This window comes from Carcharhinus amblyrhynchos, chromosome 6, assembly GCF_965287045.1.
Source record: "Carcharhinus amblyrhynchos chromosome 6, sCarAmb.v2.hapA, whole genome shotgun sequence".
NCBI lineage: Eukaryota > Metazoa > Chordata > Chondrichthyes > Carcharhiniformes > Carcharhinidae > Carcharhinus > Carcharhinus amblyrhynchos.
The window spans coordinates 57,661,626-57,680,983 of record NC_137329.1 but is presented as its reverse complement, the minus strand read 5'-3'; the positions used below and the strand labels follow the sequence as shown (position 1 = coordinate 57,680,983).

The 19,358-nt window shown below is 44.1% G+C and overlaps 1 protein-coding gene and 1 non-coding gene across 6 annotated transcripts in view; both read left to right on the top strand.

Moving 5' to 3' along the window:
• Positions 1 to 19,358, top strand: part of phf21aa (PHD finger protein 21Aa) — a 351,791-nt gene that overhangs the window by 117,229 nt on the left and 215,204 nt on the right. The window lies entirely within an intron of this gene.
• Positions 18,285 to 18,475, top strand: LOC145344606 (U2 spliceosomal RNA). The gene has a single exon (XR_013886907.1). It is a non-coding gene; the product is annotated as a U2 spliceosomal RNA (small nuclear RNA).

Sequence of the window (19,358 nt, the reverse complement as noted above, 5' to 3'; positions counted from 1 at the left end):
AAGCTAGTTTAAACAAGCAAGGGGCGAGTGCAAAATGTATTAAATAAACATTCTCAGTGGCCAAAGTTGAGAAGGTTACAATTGTTGAACTTTATCAGCTTGACAGTGTTTCTGGGTTGTCTAGAACTGATGCATTTCTTCTGGTGCTGGTGGTAGTCTGGTGGGGAATTAACCAAATGACGATGAAGAAAATGATTTGGATGTGAGGGGTGGGGGAGAATGATGAAAATGTTTCTACAACTTGTTATGCTCTTGCCTGACCTTTTTACAGAAGTCACATCAGAGAGAACTGTTTTTGAAGTAACCTTCTTGAGAGCAATTAGAAATAGGCAACGAATACAGGCCTTGTTTGCTGTGCCAGCACACTAAATTAATATTGTGGTGGACTTCTACAAACTATTCACAGGAATCGCAGGTGTAGGTTATGATGGTTTTATTGAAGTGTTGAGAGCACTGTCTTAGAGATCCTAATACAGCACTCATACCAAGTCACAGATTTCCACTGTGACAATACTATGCCTTTTAAGAAATGTTTCTTGTGAGTGGTATGTTTAAAATTCAGCTCTGGTTTACCTGGTGCCGATCTGTCTGTTAGCGCAGGAGAATCTACCTGGAAAGGGAAATAATTTTAACATTTTAAGACCTGCACTTTCCCAATGCACTGACTTCAGTAAGGCCTTTGACAAGGTTCTGCTTGGAAAGTTAGTTAGGAAGGTTAAGTCGCTAGGTACGCATAGAGAGGTAGTAAGTTGGATTAGATATTGGCTCAATGGAAAAGCCAGCGAGTGGTAATGGAGGATTGCTTCTGAGTGGAGGCCTGTGACTAGTAACATGCCACAGGGACCAGGGTCCGTTGTTGTTTGTCATCTACATCAATGATCTGGATGACAATGTGGTAAATTGGATCAGCAAATTTGCTGATGATACAAAGATTGGAAGTGTAATGGACAGTGAGGAAGGTTTTCAAAGCTTGCAGAGGGATTTGGACCAGCTGGAAAAATGGGCTGAAAAATGGCAGATGGTGTTCAATGCAGACAACTGTGAGGTATTTCACTTTGGAAGGACAAACCAAGATAGAACATACATGGTAAATGGTAAGACACTGTAGTAGAACAGAGGGATTTCGGAATACAGATACCTAATTCCCTAAAAGTGGCGCCTGAGGTAGGTAGGGTCGTAAAGAGTGCTTTTGGAACATTGGCCTTTATAAATCAAAGTATTGAGTATAAGAATTGGAATGTTATGGTCAGGTTGTATAAGACATTGGTGAGGCCAAATTTAGAGTATTGTGAGCAGTTTTGGTCACCTAATTACAGGAAGGATATTAATTAGGTTGAAAGAGTACAGAGAAGGTTTACAAGGATGTTGCCGGGACTTGAGAAACTGAGTTACGGAGAAAGGTTGAATAGGTTAGCACTTTATTCCCTGGAGTTGGAAGAATGAGGGGAGATTTGATAGAGGTGTGTAAAATGATGATGGGTATAGATAAAGTGAATGCAAGCAGGCTTTTTCCACTGAAGCCAGGAGGGAAAACTAGAGGATATGGGTTAAGGGTAAAGGCAGAAAAGTTTAAAGAGAATATTAGCGGGGGCTTCTTCACGCAGAGAGTGGTGGGAGTGTGGAATGAGCTGCCAGATGAAGTGGTAAATGCGGGCTCACTTTTAACATTTAAGAAAAACTTGGACAGGTACATAGAACATTACAGCGCAGTACAGGCCCTTCGGCCCTCGATGTTGCGCCGACCAGTGGAACCAATCTAATGACCCTCTAACCTAAACTATTCCAATGTTATCCATATGCCTATCCACTGACCATTTGAATGCCCTTAAAGTTGGCGAGTCCACAACTGCTGCAGGCAGGGCATTCCATGACCTTACTACCCTCTGAGTAAAGAACCTACCTCTGACATCCGTCCTATAACTACCACCCCTTAATTTAAAGCTATGTCCCCTTGTGTTAGCCATCACCATCTGAGGTAAAAGGCTCTCACTGTCCACCCTATCCAATCCTTTTGATCATCTTGTAAGCCTCAATTAGGTCACCTTGTAACCTCCTTCTCTCAAAAGAAAATTACCTCAAGTCCCTCAGCCTTTCCTCATAAGACCGTACCACCATACCAGGGAACATCCCAGTAAACCTCCTCTGCACCCTTTCCAATACCTCCACATCTTTCTTATAATGCGACAACCAGAACTGTACGCAGTACTCCAAGTGCGGCCGCACCAGAGTTTTGTACAGTTGTAACATGACCTCACAGCGCCGAAATTCAATCCCTCTACCAGTAAAAGCTAATACACCGTACGCCTTCTTAACAACTTTATCAACCTGGGTGCCAACTTTCAGGGAGCTATGCACATGTACCCCGAGATCTCTCTGCTTGTCAACTCTACTAAGAGTTCTTCCATTAGCCCTATATTCTGTACTCCTGTTACTCTTACCAAAGTGAATCACCTCTCACTTTTCCGTATTAAACTCCATCTGCCACCTCTCGGCCCAGCTCTGCAGCTTATCAATGTCCCTCTGCAAACTGTAACATCCATCCCCGCTGTCTACAACTCCTCCAACTTTGGTGTCGTCAGCAAATTTACTAATCCATCCCTCTACACCCTCATCTAGGTCATTTATAAAAATGACAAACAGCAGTGGCCCCAAAACAGATCCTTGAGGTACACCACTTATGACTGAACGCCAGGTTGTATATTTCCCATCAACCACCACCCTCTGTCTTCTATCAGCTAGCCAATTCCTGATCCAAACTGCTAAATCACCCTCTATCCCATGCATCTGCATTTTCTGCAATAGCCTACCATGGGGAACCTTATCAAACGCTTTGCTAAAATCCATACACACCACGTCAACTGCCTTACCCTTATCCACCTCTTTGGTCACCTTTTCAAAAAACTCTAAGGTTTGTGAGGCACGACCTACCCTTCACAAAACCGTATTGACTATCTCTAATCAATTTATTTCCCTCCAGATGATTATAATTCCTATCCCTTATAATTCTTTCCAAAACTTTTCCCACAACAGAAGTAAGGCTCACTGATCTATAATTCCCAGGATGGTCTCTACTCCCCTTCTTGAACAAGGGGACAACATCTGCTATCCTCCAGTCTCCCAGCACTATACCTGAAGCCAATGATGACGTGAAGATCAAAGCCAAAGGCTCTGCAATCTCCTCCCTAGCCTCCCAGAGAATTCTAGGGTAAATCCCATCCGGCCCAGGGGACTTATCTATTTTCATACTCACAAGGAGGTGGTGTTGGCAATTCTTATGTACCTCAATCCCGTCTAGTCTACTACCTGGTATCGCAGTATTCTCCTCGACTACACTGACTTTTTCCTGCGTGAATACTGACGAAAAATACTCATTCAGTGCCTCTCCTATCTCTTCAGACTCCACGCACAACTTCCCACTACTGTCTCTGACTGGCCCTAATCTTGCCCTAACCAGTCTTTTATTCTTGACATACCTGTAGAAAGCTTTAGGATTTTCCTTGATCCTATCTGCCAAAGTCTTCTCATGTCCTTTTCTAGCTCTTCTTAACTCTCTCTTTAGCTCCTTCCTGGCTAATTTATAACTCTCCAGTGCCCTAACTGAGCCTTCACGTCTCATTTTTACATAAGCCGCCTCCTTCCTCTTCACCAGAGATTCAACTTCCTTAGTACACCATGGTTCCCTTGCTCGACCACTTACATAAGAACATAAGAAATAGGAGCAGGAGTAGGCTATCTAGCCCTTCGAGCCTGCCCTGCCATTCAATAAGATCATGGCTGATCTGTCGCTGCTCAGTTCCACTTTCCTGCCCTCTCCCCATAACCCTTAATCCCCTCTCATCAAAAACCCATCAACCCGCGTCTTAAAAATATTTAGCGAGGCAGCCTCCGCCACTTCAACGGGCAGAGAATTCCAGACATTCACCACCCTTTGAGTGAAGAAGTTCCTCCTCAACTCCGTTCTAAACCGCCCCCCTTTTATCTTGAGGCTGTGCCCCCTAGTCCTACTGTCTTTTTTGAGCGGGAAGAGTCTCTCCACCTCTATCCTATCCATCCCATTCATCATCTTATACGTCTCAATGAGATCTCCCCTCATTCTTCTAAACTCTAACGAGTACAAGCCCAGTTTATTCAGCCTCTCCTCATAGCTCAACCCCCTCAACTCCAGTATCAGCCTAGTAAACCTCCTCTGCACTCCCTCCAGGGCCAAAATATCTTTGCGCAGGTGCGGCGCCCAAAACTGCACACAGTACTCCAGCTGTGGCCTCACCAATGCCCTATACAGCCGCAGCAAGACCTCCCTACTTTTATATTCAATCCCCCTCGCTATGAAGGCCAGCATCCCATTCGCCTTCCTGACCACCTGCTGCACCTGCAAGCTGGGTTTTTGCGACTCATGCACAAGGACCCCGAGGTCCCTCTGCACTGTCGCCTGCTGCAGTTTTTCGCCCCGTAAGTAATAGTCCTTCCTACCATTCTTCCTACCAAAGTGGACCACCTCACACTTGCCAACATTAAATTCCATTTGCCATTTCCTGGCCCATTCGCCCAGCCTATCTAGATCCTTCTGCAGACTCTCCACACCCTCCGCACAATTTGCCGTTCCCCCTATCTTGGTGTCATCAGCAAATTTCGACACCCTACACTCGGTTCCCTCATCCAGATCATCTATATAAATGGTAAAAAGCTGAGGCCCCAGCACCGACCCCTGGGGCACTCCACTAGTCACGATCCGCCAATCCGAATAGCACCCGTTGACCCCCACTCTCTGTCTCCTATTTGACAACTGATCCTCTATCCACGCTAACACCCTACCCCCAACTCCATGTCCCTCGACCTTCTGCAATAACCTCTTGTGAGGTACTTTGTCAAACGCCTTCTGAAAATCTAGAAAGACCACATCCACCGGCTCTCCTCTATCCACTGCCCTAGACACATCCTCATAGAACTCCAATAAATTTGTCAGACACGACTTCCCTTTAACGAAACCGTGCTGCGTCTGCTCTATCAAGCAATTCCCTTCAAGATGCCTCACAATTTCCTCCTTAATGACAGATTCTAACATTTTACCCACCACAGACATTAAACTAACCAGCCTATAATTCCCCACCTTTTGCCTGGCACCCTTCTTAAACAACGGCGTAACATTAGCCGTTTTCCAATCATCCGGCACTTCCCCGGAATCCAGCAACGTCTGGAAAATAACCACCAAGGCATCCACTATCACCTCCGCCATTTCTTTCAGAACCCTCGGATGCATTCCATCCGGTCCTGGGGACTTGTCCACAATCAGCCCCTCCAGTCTGTCGAGCACCGCCTCTCTAGTAACAGTAATGTCATTAAGACCCTCCAGTCCTACCACCTTTCCATCGCTAACACCCGGCAAATTATTCACGTCCTCCTCTGTGAAGACAGAAACAAAAAAGTTATTCAATACCTTAGCCATATCCTCATCCCCTACCACTAGGTCCCCTTTCTCATCCTCTAAAGGACCAACATTCACCCTAGCCAGCCTCTTCCTTTTTATATATTTATAAAAACTCTTGCTATCCTTTTTTATATTAAGCGCTAGCCCAGCTTCATAGTTTCTCCTACCCTTCTTTATCAACTTCTTTGTCAATCTTTGTTGACATCTAAACCTCTCCCAATCCTCTTCTCGCCCACTACTCTTAGCTACTCTAAATTCCTCCGCTTTTAATTTAACACTATGCTGCCGGGAAACTATCCCGGCAGCATTCCAAGAACTCTTCCTCGAGCCCCCCGCGTCCAACATGGGTCGACCAATCAATATGCAGATTGAAATCCCCCATAACTACGGCCGTCCCATTCCTGCACGCCGCACTTATTTGCGCGTTAACAGCCCGCCCCACCTCCAGATCATTATTCGGGGGCCTGTAGACGACACCCACCAGCGTCTTCCTCCCTTTGCTGTTCCTAATCTCCACCCACAACGATTCCACCCTCTGCTCCTTGGCTCCAATATCATCCCTTGCTACCACCGTGATGCTATCCTTAATCAGCAGAGCTACGCCCCCCACTTTTCCCTCCTGCCTATCCTTCCTAAACACTTGATAGCCCTGTACATTCAGCTCCCAGTCCCTGTCACCCTGCAGCCACGTCTCTGTAATGGCCACCAGATCGTATCCATTTGTGTCGATCTGCGCCACCAGCTCATCCACTTTATTCCGAATGCTTCGTGCATTCAGATAAAGCGCTTTCATCCCAGCCTTCACCTGGACCCTATTTGCCGTAACGCCACCAACTATACTCACGCCCCCTACTCCCTCTATTATTGGGACATCCTTGGCCTCTTCCCTTACCTGTACCCTCTCCTTAACTTTAGACCTCGTAACATCACCTACCCTCGCGCACCCCCCCCCCCCCCCCCCCCCCCAATTAGTTTAAAGCCCTGTCTACAGTCCTCTTTACTCGATTCGCCAGCACTCTGGTCCCAGCACGGTTCAGACCAACCCCATCCCGCCCAAACAGGTCCCACCTACCCCAATACTGGTGCCAATGCCCCATAAATGCAAACTCATTCCTCCCACACCAATCCCTGAGCCACCCATTCACTTCCTTAATCCTGTCAACCCTACACCCGTCTGCACTCAGTTCAGGTAGTAGCCCAGAGATGACCACCTTGTCGGTTCTACTTTTTAATTCCATTCCCAGCTTTTCATACTCCCTCCCCAGATCCTCAGTCTGCATTTTGCTTACGTCGCCGGCACCCACATGTACCACAACGACCGGATTCTCACCCTCCCACTCCAGGTTCCTCTGCAGCCCAGCTGCGACATCCCGTACCCGAGCACCAGGCATACAACACACCCTTCTGTGCACTTTGTCATTGTGACAAAGGACAGTGTCAATACCCTTCACCCCACTATCCCCAATCACTACTACGTTCCTTTTCCCCCTCTCTTTGCCTATGTCCTGCTGCATCACTGTACCGTGTGCAGTTTGCTCACCAACCTCACCTGCCTCGTTCTCGTCCAGCCTGGAAGCAAGAACCTCAAACCTGGTATGCAGATTAAGAGGCTGAGGCCTCCGCTCCTCACCCCCCTTCCTCCTCCCAGCAGCCCCCTCTTGTCCCTGACCCTTAGAGTTAGCCAGTCTAGGGGGGGTGGATGTCACTTGCACCCCATTGACAATGGCACCCTCTCTCCCCCGATGAGCCTCAGCGTCTGTAGCTCAGAGGCCAGCTCATTTACCCTGAGTTGGAGCTCCTCCAGCAATCTGCACTTACTGCAGACATAGTCACTGGGATGGACCCTGGGGTCTACCAGTTCCCACATCATACAGAAACCACACATCACATGCCCCTCCATTATTCACTGTAGTAGTTTTGAAAAAAATTTTTTTTGTTTTTTTTTTCCCCTTGTTTTTTCAAACGAACTCACCTGGCCTTTTTTCCCTCAAGCCCTTTTTGATATTAAGCCCTAATAGCTCACTCTGCTTCCCACTCACTCCACTGCCCGCTCAGACACTGCCCGCTGTCTACACCAGGCCTCCTTTTAAACCTGGCGCTGATTTAAAGCTGATGGCCCACAACTGCCTTCTAACCACTCCCTCAGAATTCTTAAAGCAGTAAATACAATAAATAAATGCTTTAAACAGTTCTACAAAGAACAAAGTGCTTTAAACTTATTTTAAACAGGTTTTTAACAGGTAAAATCTTAGCTCTCTCTCTGCTCCTTCACTCGTCTGCTCCAGCAAACAATGGAAGGCTTCCTCCCTGCCTGACAGGTACATATTTATCAAGGACTCGCAGTGGCTGCTCCTTGAATAAGCTCCACATTTCAGATGTTCCCAGCCCCTGCAATTTCCTACTCCACCCTATGTATCCTAAATCTCGCGTAATAGCCTCATAATTACCTATCCCCCAGCTATAACTTCTGCCCTTTGGTATATGCCTATCCCTTTCCATCACAAAGGTAAACGTAACCGAATTGTGGTCACTATCACCAAAGTGCTCACCTACTTCCAAGTCTAACACCTGGTCTGGTTCATTACCCAGTACCAAATCCAATGTAGCCTCACCTCTTGTTGGCCTATCTACATACTGTGTCATGAAACCTTCCTGCATATATTGGACAAAAACTGATACTTCTAATGTGCTTGAACTGTAGCTTTTCCAATCGATATTTATAAAGTTAAAGTCCCTCATAACAACTACCCTGTTACTTTTGCACCTATCCAGGATCATCTTTGCTATCCTTTCCTCTACATCTCTGGAACTTTTTGGAGGCCTATTAAAAAAAAAACTCCCAACAGTGTGATCTCTCCTTTCCTGTTTCTAATCTCAGCCCATACTACCTCAATAGACAGGTCGACATCAAACGTCCTTTCTGCCATCATGATACTGTCCTTGACTAACAATGCCACGCCTCCCCTTCTTCTACCACCTTCTCTGCTCTGACTGAAACATCTGAACCCCGGAACCTGCAACAACCATTCCTGCTCTATCCATGTCTCTGAAATGGCCACAACATCGAAGTCCCAGGCACCAATCCAGGCTGCAAGTTCATCCACCTTATTGCATATGCTCCTCGCGTTAAAGTATACACACTTCAAACCACCCTCCTGCCTGCCAATATACTGCTGTGACCTTGGAACCATATCCATGACCTCCCTATTCTCATCCTCCTGTACACTGGAGCTACAATTCAGGTTGCCATCCCCCCTCTGAATCAGTTCAAACTCCCCTGAATAGCATTGGCAAATTTTCCCCCCAAGATATTAGTACCCCTGTGGTTCAGGTGCAGACCATCCCTCTTGTAGAAGTCCCACCTACCCCAGAATGAGCCCCAATTGTCCAAGTATCTGAACCCTTCCCTCCTGCACCATCCCTTTAGCCATGAGTTCAAATGTTCTCTCTCTTCTTCTCCATGCTATCCCATGGCACAGATAACAAACCAGAGATAACCACTCTGCTTGTTTTAGCCCTAAGCTTCCACCCTAACTCTCTGAATTTCTGTTTTATATCCCCGTCCCTTTTCCTACCTATGTCATGGGTGCCTACATGAACCACAATTTGGGGCTGGTTCCCCTCCCCCTTGAGGATCTCAAACACTCAATCAGAGATATCATGGACCCTGGGACCTGGGAGGCAACATACCAACCGCGAGTCTCGCTCGTTCCCACAGACTCTCCTATCTGTCCCCTTAACTATGGAATCCCCAATCACTAATCCTGTTCTTTTCCCCCTGAGCATCAAGGACAGTCTCTACTCCTGAGACCTGTACTCCATGGCTTACCCCAGTTGAGTCTTCCTCCCCAACAGCGTCCAAGAGTACTTACTTTGGAGAGGAACAGCCTCAGGGGATCGCTGCTCTGATTGCTTCTTACCCCTTCTAGCAGTCACCCATGCATCACTTTTAGGAGTAACCATCCCCCTGTAACTTTTGTTGATAGCTGCCTCTGCTTCCCGAATGATTCTTAGTTCCTCCAGTTCCAGCTCCAGGTCCCTAACACGGTCCTCAAGGAGCTGCAAATGGATGCACCTCCTGCAGGTGTAATCAGCCGGGACACTACCAGTGTCCCTCACCTCAAACATCCCACAGGAGGAACATTGCACTGCCTGCACTGCCATCCCTATTACTTCCCTTACCAAGCAACAAAAATAAACTTAAACTTACCTGCTGTCACTCCAAGTCACTCTCCTTTTTTTAGGTGAGACGAGGGGGTAGGGTGGGATACTCTACATGTGTAGAGTATCGGGTTTCTTCACCTTTCCAATTTATGGGGGTCCAGAGGGAAAAAAACTGCTTCCCAGGCCTCCCTGTGAATGCTTCCTGTATCCGGTTTAAAATTTTAAAAAAAGCTAGAGACGTTAGTTTAAAAAAAACACAGTAGCTTACTCACAAGCTCTCCTCTCACCAGTCACTCCCTCTCTAATGTGCTCCCAAGGTACAATGAGGTCGATTCGCTGAGGTGAGTAACCTTTAAATGTGAAAAAAAAACTACTTCCCAGGCCTCCCTGGGTGAGAGTGGTGTGGAGGGATATGGTCCAGGTGCAGGTCAGTGGGACTAGGCAGAAAAATGGTTCAGCACAGCCAAGAAACGCCAAAGGGCCTGTTTCAGTGCTGTAGTGTTCTATGGTTCTAATAATTGATCCTAAATAATGGAATGTTGGTTTTAATTTGGGCTGTAGCATTTTTGTTTATTTTTGGGTTTTTTCCTTGGGGTTTCAGAGTAGGGTTTAATTAGGTTGATTGTCAAGAGACACTGAAGAGAATGGGCAGAGCTAAGATTGCAGGAAAAAATAGTTTAGTTTCTGCTTGATCCTGAAAGAAGCAATACATGTTTCTTTCTCTCTGGAGGCTGCTATTTGAGTGTCAGAAGACAGGTGTCTCTCTGTCTCGTCTCTATCTCCAGATGTGTTCAAAGACTTTGGATTGGCAGGCCATGTATCAGCATGCAAGCTTGTGTTGTTTGCTAACTGATTTTGATGAGGGGTTCAAGTCTGAGGAATATTGCTTAAATAAAGACAGGTTAGAAGTTAAGAATTATATTTTATGTTTAAGTATTTGAATTTGAAGTTTTTTAAAATCCAATTCAATCCAATCAAGTCCAAGTCAGAGTCTCAACAAGTGAGACATTCCCAATCCAAGCTGACACGACAGGGCACTCACCTCTCGTCTTGGGCTTAATCTACATGATCTGAGCTGATTGGAGTAGGCATTGCACCACCTCAAAGGCTTGATCTCATTTGCATCTTAGCCAAAAGGCCGAGATGCCGCTTTTAACAGTTGCTTCAAATGAAGCTAAATGTTGAATTTTATAAGTTAAGCTAATTAAGCAAATCAAAATTTTGTTTTGATAAAAAAGCTTCCTAGAAGTCGGTAGAATCACACCTGGATTGAAACACCTTATCCTCACAATAATGCCAAAAAAAATCGGGGTCTAGCCTAACTCCATAACATGCTTTGGAGTTTCTGGTTTAGTCCCTTAACAACTATTTTTGTACACTGTTAATCACAGACATAGAATATCTTGTCTATGTATAAGCTTATTAACCTTCACCCAGAGCAGAAATTTCCACCTAGCCAGAAACTATCTGTCTTTCCCTATCTGCTCTGACTCCATGTCTGTCCTTCTAAAATAAACAGCCAAGGTCTTGTTGGAAGGTTCTTTCTGATCTTGGGTCCTTGAGGGTGTGCAAGGGTCACATTCGATAAACATTCGACTAGCATATACTGTTACTGTAACTTTTCCTGTTTATGTTCATTTTCTTTAACAGACAATAAATGCTGGCCTTGTGATGTCCATGTACCAGAACTGAATTAAAAAAACACAGTAGGTTGAAGTGAATCTTGTGAATGACCCAGCAGGAACAAAGCATTGATGATGGAGAGGGTGGATATAGAAGCCAATCAGAAGGGTACCAATCATGTGAAAGTGCTCTGTCCTGTGGAGTGTTGATGAGTGTTGTAGCTGCATCTACTCATTGATTAGTAATTTGTTAATATACTTCTAACTTCTGCTTTTTAGATAGTACAGAGGCTTTAAGAACCCTGAAAGTGAGCCACTGGGTCCACAACTTCTCTGGCTCTTGTAACCATTGTGTTAATAAAACTGGTTCAAATAAACTTCTCATTAATGATGACTTTCAAGATTTGTTTAGTGAGGCCACTCCTGCTGAATAGTGAGAAGAACAAAGTATTTATCTATGGCCTCCAAGAGTTAACTCATACCATTGTCATGGGCTCCATTCCTATTCCTTGGTAACTTGTGTTGTGCTAAACTGAAATGTCTACATTGTCAGTGCCCTGTTCAACCCTAGTTGAGCTTCTAACATAACCTTTCTGTTACAAGGACTGTCTATTTCTACCATTATAACATTGCCTGTCAGTTGCACTTATTCTCACCTCATTTGGTACTGAAACCTTTAGTCATGTTGTCATCACTTTGCTTATTCTAATTTCTGCTGGTTGGCTTCACACCCTTCACCCTCCATGAACTTCAATTAATCCAAAAATGTGTTGCCTATTCTTCACACAGTGGCAACTGTTATAGTTGGTGATTGGAACATGCTAAACATTGGAGTCTACTTTAATCTGTGTTAGCACAAACAAATGCTGAATTAATCTCACGTGAAGTTCATATTCCGAGGCATTTTTTAAGGCTGTAACCTCTGTTCACTCATCTCCACAGTCTCACCTCCTAAACATCTGTGACTCCCTCAGCCTGATAAGATACTTCCTACCATCCCCACTTTAAAAAGCACTCAATTCTGATGCCAGCCTTTTGTGCATTGACCCCATATTGATGACTGTCTTCAGATTGGTCCCAACACTGCATTTCTTTACACACCTCTTCCTTAAGACACTCTTTAAAACTCAACTATTACACCAAAGGACAAGCCCATCTAATCTCTCCCTTGCAGCTTCATATTCATGTTTTCATTTTGCTTCTGAAATTCCTTGGTGTTTTTCTCTAAATTAACGGTGCTACATAAATGCAAGGTGTTGACTTTCTTTTGCTCTAGTAATGCGTCCTTTAGCCTCACGTAGTTGATTAATAGTTCTTTAAAGTGATGGAGTTAAGCAGCACCACAGGAATTATAATGGAAGGAAAGCCTGTCTCTCTCATTGGTTTTACCAATCAAGGTTTGAGTCAAACATCCACATGCGTATCAGAAGCAGATTGTACTATAATGTGCCACGAGTATGGAAAGCCATTAAGTTAGAAAGCACAGGAAATACAACTTGTAATTTTCATGCAAACAAAGAGATGCTGATGTACTAATATTCTGGAGTTTTGAACAAAGAACAAAACAGCCCAGGAAACAGGCCCTTTGGCCCAATGAGCCCGCACCGCCATTTTAACATTACGAGCCCCCCCCTCCACTCATGACCCTTATCTATGCTTATGGCATTCCACATTGAGGGAAAACTAAGGGACAATTTATTACACCAATCAGCCTAATAGCACATCTTTGGGGTGTGGGAGGAAACCGGAGCACCCAGAGAAAACCACGCAAGCACGGGGAAAATGCACAAACTCCCACAGACACTGGCCCAAATCCACGTGTCTGCATAGCAAACGGTGATAGTCACTGAGCTGTCGTGTTGCTCAGCATCTGGTCCAGTTTAAGCATACACTAATGACATGAAGTACGAGGCTATTCTCGAAACAACCAAGAACAGCCCTTGTACAACCCATCGCATGTATGCCCCTCGTTGGACGACAAGGCGGCCCGAAGCACCTGTGAATTAAAAGAGAAAAACATTAATATCATCCGCATCCTTATACATTACCAGGGATGTCCCAAGGCTACTGAACCTTATTTAAAACAATCTCCTATATCCCTCCATCTCCAGCCCCCTCATGTGCCTGTCTAAGTAACTCTTAAACAACTCCAGCGTGCCTGTCTCCACCACCTTGCTTGGCAGAGCATTCCATACCCCCACTATCCTCTGTGTGAAAAACCTCCCTCTTACATCTGTGTTATACCTTGCCCCCCTCACCCTAAGCCCGTGGCCCCTCATAATATGCGTTTCTAACATAGGAAAAAGCTTACCACTGTTTATCTATACCCTTCATAATTTTATACACCTCTATTAGATCTCCCCTCAGTCGCCTTCTTTCAAGGGAAAACAGCCCCAATTTGCTCAATCTTTCCTCATAACCCAGTCCTTTCATACTGTACCTCTATAACTCCCATATCCCCATTTTGGTTTTGGCGAATGGTGTATTTTTCTTTGTCTGATTTCCCAAGATTGTTAACATTCCAACCATTAAGAATTCAAAAGGAAGTTTTTAAGTATTTTGGCCTAGCAAACTATCAGACTCCAGTGGCCAGGCTGAGTTAATAAAAGGTAGATGGCGTTATATGATCCCCTTTGAAATTGACCTCTGCAGTCCACATTCATTATTAGTATCTCTTCAGAGATAAATTGGCGCCAGTTTCTTTGATAATGTCGGATTAACTCCTATTGTTTGAAAGTTGCAACTCAAAATGACTTCAGTCATTTTAAAATTCCATTGTCCAATTTTTGAAATGCTGTGAATTAGTCATTAATGGCCTAGATCTTCTGGCCTCCAGAAAGTCGGAGACTGGATATGGCCCGGAAGTACCAATGCATGGATTCCGAGGGAAGTTTGAATTTCTGATTTGCAATGTGTGTTTCCTGGGACCCTTGGAAAATGTCTCCAACTCTCGAGTTAGAGTCAAAAACTTTGGATGGTTCCAAATTCTTACCTGAATAGTCACCCAGGAATGATGTAGAGATGCCAGCGTTGGACTTGGGTAGTCACAGTAAGAAGTCTCAGCACCACGTTAAAGTCCAGGTTTATTTGGTTGTATGAGCTTTCGGAGTGCTGCCCCCTTCAGGTGAGTGGAGAATTGTTTACAAACAGGATGTATATACACAGACTCAATTACAAGATAATGGTTGGAGTGCGAGCCTTAACAGGTAATCAAGTCTTTACAGGTACAGACAATGCAAGTGGAGAGAGAGTTAAGACAGGTTAAAGAGATGTGAATTCTCTCAAGCCAGGACAGTTAGTAAGATTTTCCAAGCCCAGGCAAGTCGTGGGGGTTACAAGTGGTGTGACATGCACTCAAGGCTATCCTCGTGTGTGGAACTTGGCTATCAGTTTCTGCTTGGCAATTCTGCATTGTCATGTGTCTTGAAGGCCACCTTGGAGAACACTTACCGGAAGATCAGAGGCTGAACGCCCTTGACTGCTGAAGTGTTCCCTGTAGGAAGGGAACACTCCTGCCTGGTGATTGTCGAGCGGTGTCCATTCATCCGTTATTGTAGCGTCTGCACGGTCTCACCAGTGTACCGTGCCTTGGGACATCCTTTCCTGCAGCGTATTAAGGAGACAACATTGGCCGAGTCGTAAGAGTATGTACTATGTACCTGGTGGATGGTGTTCTCGCATGCGATGGTGTTCTCACGTGCGATGGTGGCATCTGTATCAATGATCTGGCACGTCATGCAGAGGTTGCTGTGGCAGGGTTGTGTGGTGTCATAGTCACTGTTCTCCCGAAGGCTGGGTAGTTTGCTGCGAACATTGGTCTGTTTGAGGTTGCACAGTTGTTTGAAGGCAAGTATTGGGGTGTGGGGATGGTCTTGGAGAGATGTTTGTCTTCATCGATGATGTGTTGAAGGCTCCGAAGATGATGTTGTTGCTCCTCTGCTCCAGGAAAGTACTGGACGACAAAGGGCACTTTGTCTGCCATGTTACGTGTTTGTCTTCTGAAAAGGTTGGTGTGGTTTTTCACTGCTGTGTCGGAACTGTTGATCAATGAGTCGAGTGCCGTATCCTGTGCTTGCAAGGGCATCTTTCAGCATCTGTAGGTGTCTTTTGCATTCTTTCTCATTTGAGTAGATCCTGTATGTTTGGAGAGCTTGTCCTTTGGGGATGGCTTCTTTAACATGTTTAGGTTGGAAGCTGGAGAAGTGGAGCCATCATGAGGTTATCTATGGGCTTGTGGTCCAGTGAAGTGCTGAGGTGACTGTCCTTGATGGAGATGCGTATCTCCAAGAATGCAACCGAAGGTCAGATTTTAATTTAACACTAATGCCTGGGTGTACACAACTGACCACTAACTCCCCCGACCTGATTAGTCCTCACTGCCTGACGATGACTCCCCTACCTACCTGCTGCCCTTCCCTCTTACCCACTTCTACTATTTTGCTGCTCTGTCCCTTTATTTCCCGGCACACCACCTCCCATTTTCACTAAATTGTGGACTATCCAATGTCCTTATTAGCCTTGTGGTTAGTCACGTTATATCCTACCTACCTTTTTAAAACTTACTATTCTCAGCTCCCCTTCAAAAAAGGTCATGTTCAATTGCTCTGTTCTTGCAAACTTCAAAGCCATTTCCAATATCCCTTTTCTCTGTCTTTTAATGTGTTGTCTTTTCCCAAATCCATACTCTTTCTCAACTGCAGGTTTGAATCTCTTCAATCACATTTCTGCCGCAGCCCAATAATAGTTCCAATCTGTCACAAACGACATGCTCTGTGACTTTACATCAAAGTTGCAGAAGAAGTGCTAGTCAGCTGCACTGTTCACCTCCAAATTTCTTCTATTGTCCCCTTCAATGGAACTTAATTCATCTTGTACTCTTACTGTCTAGAATGAGATGAGTACTTCTCACAATGACTTTGCATTAACCTCAACATACTGCCTCTGGAGTCCTTGAAAGGTTTGTCCTTGACATTCTTTTCTTCCTCTTGTATGTTGTGCACTTTTTTATTCAGCTTCCATTTGTGTACTGGTGGCATTTAGTTCTACCTGTCTTGACCCATCCATGCTGTTTGTTTCTTTCGTTTGGTGTTTAGACTTGGACCAGCTACAATTTCCATCAGTTAAAATTGGGTATACCAAAACTATTATTTTAGTCTTGGCGCAAACTGTACCTGTGCCACCATTATTATTCCCTTCCTCAGTCACACCTCACTTTGAATCGAACTGTTTGCAACATCCTGGTTCCCTTTGACCCCAAGCTAAACTTCTGATTACATGTCCTCTTCGTTATACCAACCTTGACTTCCATCTTCGTAATGTCACTGGCTGCTGGGACGCACACACACCACCGCCACCCGATACTCTCTATTCCAGACTTCTAGTGCACTTAGGATTAGGTCTTAACCCCTACACTCTAATAATTCACAATACTGCTCTCCATTTTCTATTGTTACTGGTCCACACTCAGATCATTCCTGTGCTTCCCAACATCTCCAACAGCATCATCACCATAGAGATCTCCATTCCATCAAGTCTAGCCAAGACTTGGCTGTTGTCACCTTTCCTGTCCTATCATTGGTAAGATACCTTCAATCTTCTAGGCCATTCATGATGGAGTTCCCTTTCCTAAGTTTTTGTATCCCAATCTCACTCTGCCTTTAAACGCCCCTTTCAAGATTATCCATTTTTAAAAATTCTCTGTGAAACACTTTGGGCATTTATTACTATTATTGAAATTATAAATGCATGTTGTAATTTGGTCTCCCTCTTTGTGTGTGTGTGTTCCCTTAAATCTTTGTCTCTAATTTTTTTTCTCCCCTCCCCCTATGCTGTTCCTAGCGAATTTGGGCCTGTAGCACAAAATTGATTAAAGATTGGTCTAATTCTTAATCTGAAATAATAAATGAATGAGCGGACATGAAGAATATACCCATTGTTACAGGTTTCATTTTTGGCGAGCAGTGTTGTCATTCTTTTCTGAAAATGTTAGCAATATAAACATACTTTGTATTCCTACAGGTATGAGAGTTAAATAAATGAGATGACAGTGATACTTCATGAAATCAGAAATCACACTGGTAGCCTAACACAGCCATAATATTATAAAATGCCTGATTATGCATTTAAGAGTACCTGGGTTGCAAACCAATCCTGCTTAGCACAAGGTGTTTAGCACCATGCTTGTAAATTAGCTTAACATGTTAATATGCTTAAGCTTCTGATGGTTGCAGCTATAGGGCTCAAAGGATTGCAAGGCAGGGCAAATGTGAGATGAATTTAAATCAAGCAGCTAAATGTTAGATAGTTTTAAATGCAGACAGGTTTAGAAACATTTGATAAAGTCAGCTCAAGAACAGAAATGTGTGTGCGTAATTGCACAGATAGGATACCTCAAATCTCTTGGTCTTCATTTTACTTGGAAAACAGCAGGAGACAGTGTAAATGTCTCATTTCAATCCATATTTTAAAGATGGTGATACATGTCAGAATTAGAATCATAGACACCCTACAGTGCAGAGAGAGGCCATCAAGCCCATCAAATCTGCACTCATTCCGGCAGAGCATCTTTCCTATTCCACTGCCCTTTCGCTGTAACCCCACGTATTTATCCAGCTAATCCCCCTAACCTACATATCTTGGAACACTAATGGGCAACTGAGCATGGCCAGTCCACCTAACCTACACATCTTTGGATTGTAGGAGGAAACCCATGCAAGTATAGGGAGAGTGTGCAAACTCCACAGTCACCAAAGGCTGGTATCAAACACGGGTCCCTGATGCTCTGAGGCAGCAGTATTTGCCATGTTTTCATGAGGAGATTAGCATATTTTAGCCTGCAATTTATTATAGGGTCTCCATCTATATGTTCATAATGCAATTTGTGGAAAAGAAAGTTTCTCAGTAGTCTTGTAGCATAAGTTTATGTCTGCTTTGTAATCCATCTGTCCTTTAATCAAATCCCAGTGTTAGCTTCACTATAAAATTACAGTGTTGTCTTTGGTGGTGGTGGCTGGGGGGAGGGGCTGGTGTTCAGATAGCAGTCCAATGGTTTTGAGTTAATCTGTTACTTGTCTATCGCTGCTTGGCCTTTTGGCTAAGATCAAGTGTAGTATCAACATGCTGTGCTTGGTTGAAGTCATTAGGTTACATTTCAGCTTATTTGAAGCAATTTTTAAAAGCGACATCTTGGCCTTTTGGCTAAAATGCAAATGAGATCAAGCCTTGGAGGAGGAGCTATGCCTACTCCAATCAGCTTGGAACATGTAGATCAAGCTCAAGACAGGGGGTGACAGCCCTGTTTTGTCAGCTTGGATCAGGAAGTCTCAACTTGTTGAGACCCTGAATTGGATTTGATTTGACTGAATTGGAATAAAAACTTGTCTAAAACTAAAATCAATTTGACCTAGTTCTATCCATAAAGTAGAGGTGAAATCAGAAAATTATTTCCCCAAAAAAGATTCATGTGAAAAAAATTGCAACCATAGTTGGAATGAGTTTTGTCTGTTTTTGGCCTAAACACTTTGATTCATTTTGTTTGAAGGAAAATCTGAAATGAGCAGCATGACTTCACAAATATTGAGTAGGGCACTGGTAGTCTTAGAGCCACTTAGAATTCTTTGACTTACTCAGATCTGTTTCCATTACAGGCAAGTACCAGGCCATTATGCTACTTAGAAATTAGCTCAAGGGGAGGAAAGCGGAAGGAAATTATAAAAAAAATGTAAAGGTAGTGCTGCCAGTTTTAAATTCAGTAAATATTATCCCCAACATTTAATAATTTGAAATCCAATCTGAATAGAGAACCATCAGGTTTCTACTCAGCCACTCTGTTTGGAACAACTTCATTAAATGCACTGAGCCATGATTCTGAACTGACCTGTAGGTACTCAACACCAAAGACAATATATCAGTGACTAGTTATTCTGCATTCAAGCTGTAAGAAAACTGGAAATGTGTCACAAAATAACATTTTCACCAGTGCCAAGGAAAACCAAGATTTCTCACAGTTTCCTGTTAACAGGCTTCAACTTTCAGTCCTCATTTTAACAGCAGGATGATGACATGTTGATTAGAATTATACTATTTTACATTTTAACATTCTTGGCTTTAACCAACGTATACTTTTTAGTTTATTTTGGCTAGAGAGA